Source organism: Zalophus californianus, chromosome 9 (genome assembly GCF_009762305.2).
Source record: "Zalophus californianus isolate mZalCal1 chromosome 9, mZalCal1.pri.v2, whole genome shotgun sequence".
In the NCBI taxonomy this organism is placed as follows: Eukaryota; Metazoa; Chordata; class Mammalia; order Carnivora; family Otariidae; genus Zalophus; species Zalophus californianus.
Genome location: NC_045603.1, coordinates 43,169,856 through 43,181,183, shown reverse-complemented (window position 1 = coordinate 43,181,183; position 11,328 = coordinate 43,169,856). Strand labels below are relative to the sequence as shown.

Below are 11,328 nucleotides of genomic sequence, written 5' to 3'. Positions count from 1 at the left end.
TGCCCATTTTTAAATTGGGTTACTTGTTTTTTGGGTTTTTTATTTGCTTTTTATATTTGATAAATACTCAAATATTATGAAATAATGACTTTATCATTAATTTATGCTATTATTTTATGTTATTTCATATGGGTTATTAGCATTTAAAATAAATAAAATTAGCTTTTTTATGCATTTATTTAGCTTCTACAATGTGGCTTTATGAGAGTACAAAGATGAATAAGAATTATCTTTACTCTGAATGGCTCACAGCTTAGTAGTGTGATTGGAGAGAGGCTAATCAATAATTATACAATTTGGTAAATGCTAAACTTGATATAGACATGTGATGTGAAGAACATAAATTTAATAAAACTCTATCCAAAAAACATGTATTACTCACATAGTAATGTTAGATTTTATGTTAGGCCCATCCCTAATTACCAAATAGCCTAAAACCTCCTTGTCCAGTAGGGATACAGACATGTAAACAACACATTTTACTATTCTGCAGTACATAGAAAAATATAATAAACAAAAGTAGCACATAGTGGTACTGATGACCTCTGTGTCAGTTGGAATCCTCCAAGAAGCAGAGGCCAAGACAGGATTTGATTTGCAGGAAATTTATTTGGAAACGACTTATGAAATATAAAGATAAAGGTAGCAGGAGTAGACAGAGAAAGGCTTCAAAGCACAATGCAGGTCTTCATTTGTAAAAGCAGAGAAGAAAATGATGATTGAATAGAAAGCTTATATGCAGTATGTTCTGGCCAGGCTGATGAGGGATCCCAAAGCAAATTTCCCATTTAAGAAATCTCTCACCTGGCAGCAAGGGGCTGGCACTAATATACTGCCATGCTTCATTACATTGCAGCCCAAGGAAAATGTGGCCTCAGTGTAAATACAATGATGGATCAAAGAGTGGGAGTTGAGTTGTTGATCAACCATGACCACAGCAGCAGATTCTCTTTAAAAGAAATCTGTGTGGCTCCACTGTAAAGACCTAATTTTCCTTTTAGGTTTGGAAAGCCATTCCTTCAGGGTTCTCATTGGTTTCTTTTCCTGAGAGAAAGTGTAGAGGGGAGGTTAGGGAAATGAATGACCTCTGTCATTGCAGTTGATCTTGGGAATGAAGCTAATACTTGTCCTCTCCTTTATCTGCTAGCTATGCTAAACTTCGTTTACTCTCTGCCATTCACTCCAGCAAGTCTGGATGGATGATTTGGTGGTGTGACACAATCTTTCATTCCTGAGGGCTCTGAAGATATTACTACCAAATAAAAAATGCTCATTAATATACTTTTAGGCAAATAGCATTATTTTTAAGTTATCCCCAAAAATGGAAAATAGAAAAAAATATAAAATTCAAAATATAATCAAGTTGTATGTATTTTCTTAAATCATTATTTAAAAATCCCTATTCATGTGGCACCTGGATGGCTCAGTCAGTTAAGTATCTGACTTTGGCTCTGGTCATCATCTCAGGGTCCTGAGATCGAGCCCTGCATCAGGATCCCTGCTCCCCATGGAGTCTGTTTGGGATTCCCTCTCTCCCTCTCCCTTTGCCCCTCCCCCTGCTTGATCGCTCTGTCTTTCTCTCTTCCTCTCTCAAATAAATAAATAAAATCTTTAAAAAAATAAAATAATAAAATAAAAATAAAAATCCCTATTCATGACCAATATTACAAGCAGTCTGTCAGAGGCGCATCCAGAGTAAAGAGTCCTTTTAATCTGTGGAAGGCAATGGCACATTTTATTCTCAGGAGAACAAAATGAGCTTCTGGCATCAGTGACATATATGGAATCTAGTTATTTGAAATAATGGTATGAACAAAAACAGCATAAGGACTATTCAATTATTTAGAAGCATGCCATGTACAGACAGTAAAACACTATTGACATCACCAATAATCAGTTGAGGTCAGAAAGTACCTTGAAAACCAAATACCAGAGAGATTTCATAACATAATTTTCACATTTTTTTTATGTAGACAAAAGTAGTTAGTCCCACTGAAAAAACTGCAGTCAGATTTCCCTAAAGTGGAGTTTTTTCTAGTGCTGCAGATAACAACGTTGTAAATTTCAACATCTACCAAAGTACATCTTTATTTTCAAGTTGAGAGCACATTATATACTGTGATTTATGAAGTTAAAGATAAAAGAACTGTTCTCTTATGAAAAGGTTTCCAATTTCATAGGGAAATTACTACTATTATAATTTATTTGCTGGTAGTAAGATTGCTGTCACAAGTTATTTGAGCACATTTGCCTTAAAGATGTTGTTGTTATCCTCTGGCATTTATAGAATATAAGACGTCCCTGTAACTAACACTTTTAAGATGTTAGCAGCACCAGCTATTAATTACTTTGCCTATAATGCGTGCATATAATTCAATTTCTGGAGAATGATGGGTCGGGAGAGAATTAATATTTATTGAGGGCTAACTTAAAGTCAGGAGCTGTGCTAAGCTTTTTATGTAAAACTTCTTGTAAATCTCTAGAGCTGCATGAAATAAGTATTAGCCTATTTTAAAGATAAGGAAACATGAGCCAGAGAGCCTGAGTAAGTAGACCAGGTCGTATGGCTACTAAAGGGCCAAGCTGGACTTGAGGCCTCATTCATCATTATGCCACATTCCATGCAATTTAGCAATAGAATAGATTTTTACCCCCAAAATTAATTATAAAATACTATGTCATCTTAATAAATCAAACAGTAATTGACCAAATGCTTAAATATATATTAGACAACTCTGGGACTGTAAATAGGATATACAGCAGGTCATTATTTTTAATGAACATACTCATCTCTTAAATATCAATTTACGGTAGAGATAATTAGCAGAGTTGCTACCAAGAAGACCTTTGGACATATCCAAATATGCAAGACCCTGTACCACACTCTACAAAAGGGGGTTTTAGCTAAGTTTACACCTGTACACATGCAGATATTCCTTGATAATTATATGGAAAGAAGCTGTGCCTCAGTTGTCATATCAGCAAAGAAGGAAGAATCACTAACAAAGAAACCAAAATGAATTATTATAGAAAAGCTAGATAATATTCTACATTAATTTATTCACATACCTGCCATGTATCTGTCAAAATAATGTTAAAATGCTTTTGTGTGCATTATTATATTGAGTGATATAATACAAATCCTAATATCTTCATTGTATATTGAGGTGTCAAATACCCAAAATTAAGTAATTCACCAGTTCAAGCTTAATCTCTTGTTAACCCTACTCTGCATGACTCCATTGGTCATATTTCTGTCAATAAATAATACAAATGGCACTTTTATTTTTTTTTAAGATTTTATTTATTTATTTGACAGAGAGCGAGACAGCGAGAGAGGGAACACAAGCAGGGGGAGTGGGAGAGGGAGAAGCAGGCTTCCTGCGGAGCAAGGAGCCCAATGGAGGGCTCAATCCCAGGACCCTGGGATCATGACCTGAGCCGAAGGCAGGCACTTAGTGACTGAGCCACCCAGGTGCCCCCAAATGGCACTTTTAATTGTCAAACTATTTAACAACTCATTTTGTTAAAAAATATAAAGTACAAGAAAGACCAAAACATGAAAAGCATGTGAGTTAATTGGATTTTGACAAGAATCAATGGAGGAAAAATCTTATGTCTGATACATTTATCTTATGTATGATGAAAATAATAATCTCATATATACAAAATGGTTTGCAAAAGAAGACTCCCATTATCCTTTATTAGACCATTTAATACACTTTGATTTTAGTGTCCCTTTCTCTCTTTTCCTTCAGGAGCACTATTTCCTTTTATTAGCACCTTAATTTTCTATAGTTTCTACTTCTGTGGGTCAACATCATAAAGGTTGGTTTAGTCCCATAACAAGGACCTACTTTAAAGAGAAAAACAAATGACAAAGTTCTCTTTTTAAAAATCTCTTCTGCTTAGAATGCTAGAAGAATAAACACCTGATAGAAGAATTTCTCACCTTGGAGGACAGAGATGTGGGCATTGGCAGCTGTTTTGACCCCTTAGATTACATAGTTTATCTCCTAATATGTTTTTACATAAGGAGTTAAATATTACTATCTCCATTTCGTTATTTATGATCTTTGTAAGTTACGTTGGGACAGTTCTTAAAATCAGGATTACAATATATTTCGTCTGTCAAATTTACATTAGATTTTCTTATACATCCTATGCCCAAGTTATTAAACTTTTCCCATGAAAATTAAACAAAAAGCAAGCAACTTTTATATCCAGCTTATTCCTACCACTCCTTCACTATAACAATCTTGCATAGACTTTTTGTCCTTTGATCAGCAAAACATATTATTTGTGAAGAAAAGACAGTTTTGAGACCTTATGTATTGGACTTAACTATTGATCATTTTGTTCTTTTTAAGCAGCACATCTCCTCTTCTAAATTCTTTTTCCTGCAAATATATTCTCCAATTGTATTGTTTTATATCCCTGTTCCTTTCATGGATCTCTCTTCTCTGTTTCCATTTTAACTAGTGCCATGCCGGAAGCAATTTATAATAGTTCACAAGAGCTGTTGTAAAATTTTCCGGAATTTTGAAAGCCAGATGTTAAACATAGTCATTATTAAAGATTAAGTTATATAAACTTATAATTAAATAAATTATATTTGTGTAGTAAAGAATTTAACCTTGTTCAAAAAGGTTTAGTCTTCGCCCTTGGCTTCTGGAAGGTAACTAAGGCCTTGGAATGTCATGCCTGAGAGGAATGTCTTCATTTGCCTTGGGGCAATATGATTTAGGGTAGGGGCTCGGAGTCACACCAATGTGATTTAACCTGTATGTTCTGAGTCACACCAATAAGGTGATGTACAGTGAGGGCTTTGGATCACCCATCTTGACTTCCTGAGGGGCTGAAAACTAGGATCAGTCCCTTCTGCAGTCAGCCATTTCTACTAGATAGAACCCCTATGAGGACTCTGGATATCCAAGCTCAGTAGCACTTTCCTGTTGACACTACTCCCTATGTACGGTCATACATCAATGCTGAGAGAAGAAGGTTGTGCTGACTCCATGAGAAGAGGACAACTGGAAGCTCCACATAGGTTATTCTTCCAGATGCTGCCATATGCATTTCTTCTCTTAGCTGACTTACTCTGTATCTGCTCCCTGTAATAAACCATAACTGCAAGTATAACAGCTGTTAGTGAGTTCTCTGGGTCTTTCTTGCAAGAAAGAACCTCCCAAACTTACAATTAGTGTCAGAGGTGAAGGTGGTCTTTTGTGACTTCTTTCCTCTAACTTTTCAGTTGGATATTTCAGCATTAAAAACAAATGTAGTAAGTTCTCACAATTCATTACTTCCTAATTATTTTACTACATTTTGCTCTGTGGGTTATTTACTGCATTTTATCTGTATGTTTTAAATGTGCTACTGCATATCTTTCCCAAGCTCTGCATTAATTGACACTATGTTGGGAGCTTGAATTTGGCCATGATAGGAGTACTTAAACCATGGAAATCAGCAAGCACTATAAATTAAGTCTTGATTATTTGCTTTGTTTATTTTCTAGACTTACGAAAGTGTTAGAGAAAATGTTAATAATATTATATTAAAAAGTATAGCAGCACATAGTAAATAGCACAAAAATGAGAAAATATTTTTACTATATTCAAAAATTACTTTCTGATTCAGCAAAGAAGTTTCACATTATTGACACAAGTGAAGTTCTAAGATACATCTTCATTGTTCCACTTTCAATTTACCAATTCAGGAGAATATCAACGAACATTAATGTAGCAACTATAATCGTTCATCAGTTGCTACCACAGATTAGCTATGGATACAAAGAGTTCAGCAAAAATCAACAGAAGTATTCTCTGAGAATGGGTTGACTCTAAATAATTTTTTGTAATGAGTATTGTATATCTTATTGTTATTTAAAATATATTATATATCATATATATTATAAATCCATTTGTATATGAATACTTATAAACCTATCGCTAAAATTCAAATTTAAATTCTCTCTTTTTTTCTTCTTCTTTTTTTTTTTTTTAATTTATTTGACAGAGAGAGAGACAGCGAGAGAGGGAACACAAGCGGGGGTGGGGTGGAAGACGGAGAAGCAGGCTTCCCGCTGAGCAGGCAGCCTGATGCGGGGCTCCATCCCAGGACCCTGGGATCGTGACCTGAGCCGAAGGCAGACACTTAACCGACTGAGCCACCCAGATGCCCCTAAATCCTCACTCCTTTTAAAAAATTAGATGCTCTTGATTTAAAGTGATTTTAAAGTTCATCTAGGATTTAACTATAATGACAAATTCTAATTATACTACTAATTCAAATATTAATTAATTATTTGCCTTATAAAAGGCGAGAGGTATTAGCCCTATTTTATTGTTCCAGTTATTTAATGCTGAGGAACAAACCAACCTAAAACCTTAGTGGCATAAATGACTTTATTATCCTCCAGACCTTTTAAGTCCGGAATTCAGACAGAGAACAAAAGGGATAATTTGTTTCTGATCTTCAATGGCTGAGGTCTCCGCTGGAACGACTGAAAAACTGGGGATAGGAGTCATCTGTAGTGGTATTCACTTACATGTCTGGTGGCTGATGCTGTCTGTTGGCTGAGAGCTCATCTGATGTTGAAGACCAGAACAACAGCATGTGTCCTCTTCATGTGGTCTGGGCTTCATCACAGCATAGTGACTGGCTCCAAGATCAGGCACCTCAGGATGACCAGGCAGAAGTTACATCATCTTTAATGACCTCTTCTTGGTTACTTTCACTGTAAGCACATGTCCGAAGCACAGACTTAAAGGGAGATAACATCAGCCCCAATCCTCATGGAGAGACTATCAACATCCTATTGGATAAAGAGCGTATGAGAAGGGGGATCAAGTTGCAACTATTCTGGAGAATACACTCTGCCTGATTTACTGACAAAGAGAGGGGAAGCAAGCAGAGCACTTTCAAGTATTTTAAAGTAAATATATGCAGATAAAATGAACATTAACTGGATTGTACTTTTCTTAAGACTGTTGTTTCTAATCTGAGTTGAAACCACAGTGAATTTTAGAGATCCATGCAAAACAAAACAAATGAATCTATGGTAAACAAGAACCAATGCTGGTTAGTGGTGAAGGACGAGGACTCTGACACCTGATTGCTGAGATCCAGTCCTGGCGCCAGCATTCACTAGCTGCTGGACCTCAGGCACGTTATCCTCCCTATGCCTCAGTTTCCTCTTCTGAGGGCTTATGATAATGTCTGATAATTCATGGGCATTCGATAAGTTCATTTTGTGTGGAATAGTGCCAGAAATGTCATGAGCACTATAATCTAGAAAATTAAAAACCTTACATGAATGCCTGTAAATCCAGTCAGCAAAAACCTGAGAAATGCTAGTGTTTATAATCTATGCACTAACTGTTTATTTTCTCTGTTCCAATCACTTTCCAGTAGTGCAAACGGGGCATCCTAACATAGCAAAGCCATCATCAGTAGCAAATTCTACAGAGATCTCCCCAAAGTAGATATATTGTAACTAATGAGTTAGCTAAAACACTTCCCGGGATAGAAATAGTTAAACAGCACAGTTATGTCTAGCCTGATTCTCCGATAAAGTTCATAAGTATGCATGTGGAAGTAAGAGGGAGATCATCTATTTATTCTCCTCTAAGGTAGTGACAAGAATTCCTCTACTGGTGAATTTGCAATTAAAATATTCTCTATCCCAGGCACAAATATTCAGCTTTATCTGCTGTCTGCACTCTGTCCATTACATAAACCTTGCAGAAATAAATGACATCCCTTTGTGCCATCATTCCTACCACATAAATTGTCATTTTAAATGGCAAGAGATTAAGAAACCTCTGAATAGTGAGTTTGCTGATATTTCCAGGGTAAATAAATAGCAGTGAGAAAAATTAATTCCTTTACCAAAGGAATGTTATCAGTAATCTTGCCTAAATTGAGAGCAATGCCATCCATGGAACTACACACAAACATTACATAATATGTTTAGGATTCAAAATCCTACCAACTAATATTTGGCATAAGCATTTATTGTCAAAGGAGAAAGGAAGGGATTCATCTCAGTGATACATAAAAATGAAACTAAGGCAGAGCCGTAGGAGGGAGAATTTTTTTTTTTAAATGCTGATCCGTATGGACTCAGACATGCAAAGGCAAGCAAGAATAGATTTTAACAAAAATATATGCTCTCAAAAAATACTCATTTATTTAAGAAATAAATACATATGAGGGATTTATGATGAGCCAGGCATTCACAAGACACTGAATATAATGGCAAACTAAAACTTATATGGTCTCTACCTTCATGGAGCACACAGTGCAGTGAGAAATGCATTTAATAATCAAACAATTACATGAATCATCACAGAACTGCAGATCTGGTTAAGAATTACAAAGTCAATTTAATAGGAGGATTTGCTCTAGTGAGGGATGTTAGGAAACTAAAATTTACTTGGGAAATGGGTTGTAGGAGGCTGGGTTGCTCCACCAGAACGAAGGCATGCTTAAAAGCCCCAGGAGTAGAGGGAGTTGGGTGTGCAGAGGACCTGGGATTGCCAGGGGGCAGTGAGTTACCAGAGGGGAAAAGTGTAGGCTGACTGAGGCTGACAGGCAAGAAAGTGGTAGACTGTGCTATTATGCAATTTAAATAATTTCCTTGATGTCACTAAATTTATTTCTTTGATGATGGTGAACTCTGCAGTGCCTTTGGAAGAGTATTCCCCTAGAAATTGAAGTTCATGTTAAGGATTCTTTTTTTTTTTTTTTTTCTTGCTTCTCCTTAAAACATTTGAAAGTCTTTAAAGTGCTTGAAGCAAAACAGATTAATATCCAGGCTTGGATTTTGAAAATTCTCCCTGCCCTTTAGCTAGCAGGGAACAAGAGTAGATGTGAGGAAACCAGCAATGAGATCATTATAATACATGGAGAAGTAAATTAAACTAGCTTTTGGATAGTTGAGATAGACATACACCCAGAATTATATTATCTTTCCCTAAGACTTTTTCCTAATGGCGCTGTTACTCACCTGGGTACCAAACAAGGCCAAAGTCATTATAAACTCTGCTCTTGTCCTTCACTTTTAATATCCAGTGGCCTCTTAAAGAGCTCTCAAATCATCTGTGTTCATGCCTTCATCAGTTAATGACCTGACTTGCTGTGATTTTCCTCTAATTTTGCATCTTCATACAAGAATGAAGCTTGGGGAGGGAGGTGGAGTTTGCAAGACAATTGGACAATTCCTCAAATGACTTTGTATGATCGCAGCTTTGTACGGTGGAACTATGTATGGCACAACTTCTTACTAATAGTTCCAGATTTGGGCTGAAGTAATCAACCCGAAATAGTATTACTACAACCAAACAAGAAAAATTACTAATGAAGAGATGAAAAGCCAATGATGTTCTGAGTTAAGAGTGGGCAGACATGCGGCAGTTTGGAGCTTTGATTGGAAAGTAAGTTTATGAGTTGGAGCTCTTTTGAGTCCAAGAAATTGAAACGCAACTCAGTCTGGCTTATTTACCAAACGGAATTTTCATGTACTAGAAAGTCTATAACCAGATGGACTTCAGACATGACTCTATTGAGTTGTAAAATTATGTCTTTAAGAAATGACGTCTTCCCATCTGTTTTTTTTTGGGGGGGGCTAACACACACTTTTAATATGTTTTTAAATATTTTTAAGGTTTAAAAAGTGTTTAAAGTTTGCAATTCCTAGTAGGAGAACATTATCTGAATGAATACCCTAATGGCAAACCACTATAGAATGTTTCAGTTGCATGTGGGGCAGAGGGGTAGGGATTCTCTTCACAGTACCCCATCTTTCTTCATGAGAAGGTCAGAGGTACACTGGTTTGTATTATTGCGACATACATTAGGTGATCATTGCTTTTCCTTCAGCAAGGGCTTTATTTGTCAGAAGAGCATTCTGCTTGACCTCCAAATTTGGCTGACAATTTACTGATGAGATTCATAACCTTTGGATTGCTCTGATATTTTGACATATTCGCTAGGTTCTGGACCACATCCTGGAAGGCCACCATAACTCCTGGATCCTGCATGGCTGCGAGAACCTCTGGATCACTAAGAATTTCATTGAGCCCAGGCATTCCCACCATTCCAGGCATTCCCCCTGCCATTCCAGGCATTCCTCCAGGAAAATTACCAGGCATTCCCCCAGGAAAGCCACCTAGGAAAGAGCCATACTGAGCTCCTGATTGCCTTCTGGCTTCTTCCTCTCTGGGCTCTCTCATGTTCTTCCCGAGCCTTCTTAACCCTTTCTATTCTTTCTTTGATCTCTCACTCTTCACGTTTTCGCTCATACTTTCTCCAATGTTCAGCAATTTTCTGGGCCCTCGGTTGAACTTCTTTCAGCATTGCACTAGCATCTTCATCGTAATCCAGTTTACAAGCAAGGACAAGATCGTGTGCTGCTTCTTCCCAATGGCCCAGAAGTCTGTTTGCTCTCCCTCGCCACTTATAAAGCTGAGCTGAATCAGGATTTATTCCAATAGCTCTGTCACGGTCTCTAATGGCAGCATTTGGCTTCTGTAATTTGATGAAGACACTGGCTCTCTTGGCATATAGGATGGCCAAGCGAGGATTCAGTTTGATGGCATCTGTGAACAAGTCAATGGCTTTCTGTAGTTCACCATCATTTAGGGCATCAATGGCAGCCACTTTTTTATCATTTGCCTGATCCATCATTTCCTCGGTTATCTCTACATTTTCATCTCCCGTTTGTCGAGGGGCATCAGTATCTGGTTCAATCACACCTTCGTTGTCAATTTCTGGATCACTTTCCTCACTTGATGTTTCATCTGTCTTTATGTTTTCCTCCGCCTTCTTACTATCTGTTTTTTTCTTCCTTGATATTGTCTTCTGAGTTAGGTTTATGAGGGGCAGGTGGTATTTTAACCCCCATGCTCTCCACCCACTCCCGCAGGAAGCGCATTTCCTCCGTGTGCAGAATGCTCGGATCTTGCTTACACATTTTCACGAAGGCCCGAAGCTCACTCACTTTGTGGGGATCCATGGTCCAGAGGCTGTGGCAGGCAGCAGGTGCGGCTGAGGTTGTGGCCCGATTCCAGGTGCAGGTACTAGCTCAGCGTGATCGTGTGAAAGCAGCTCCCCATCTGTTTTCTTCTATATTGGCTTGAATCTGAGAAGGCCCTCCCGCACAAAGTATCAGAGATAGTCAAAATCAAATAGACTTGCATTTTATGATTTGTTAAACTCCGAGAAAAAGAGTGTATTTCTTTTCTGATGGTGCCTTGCAAAATTCCTGAGGCTAATTATTCTTGGCTTGGAATAAATCCCACGTACATCCTGGAATCAGTTACT

At 37.3% G+C, this 11,328-nt stretch overlaps 1 pseudogene; it reads right to left on the bottom strand.

Annotated features, from left to right (window-relative positions):
* Window positions 1-9,893: 9,893 nt before the first annotated feature.
* On the bottom strand, window positions 9,894-11,020 carry LOC113922389 (annotated as a pseudogene).
* Window positions 11,021-11,328: the final 308 nt, after the last annotated feature.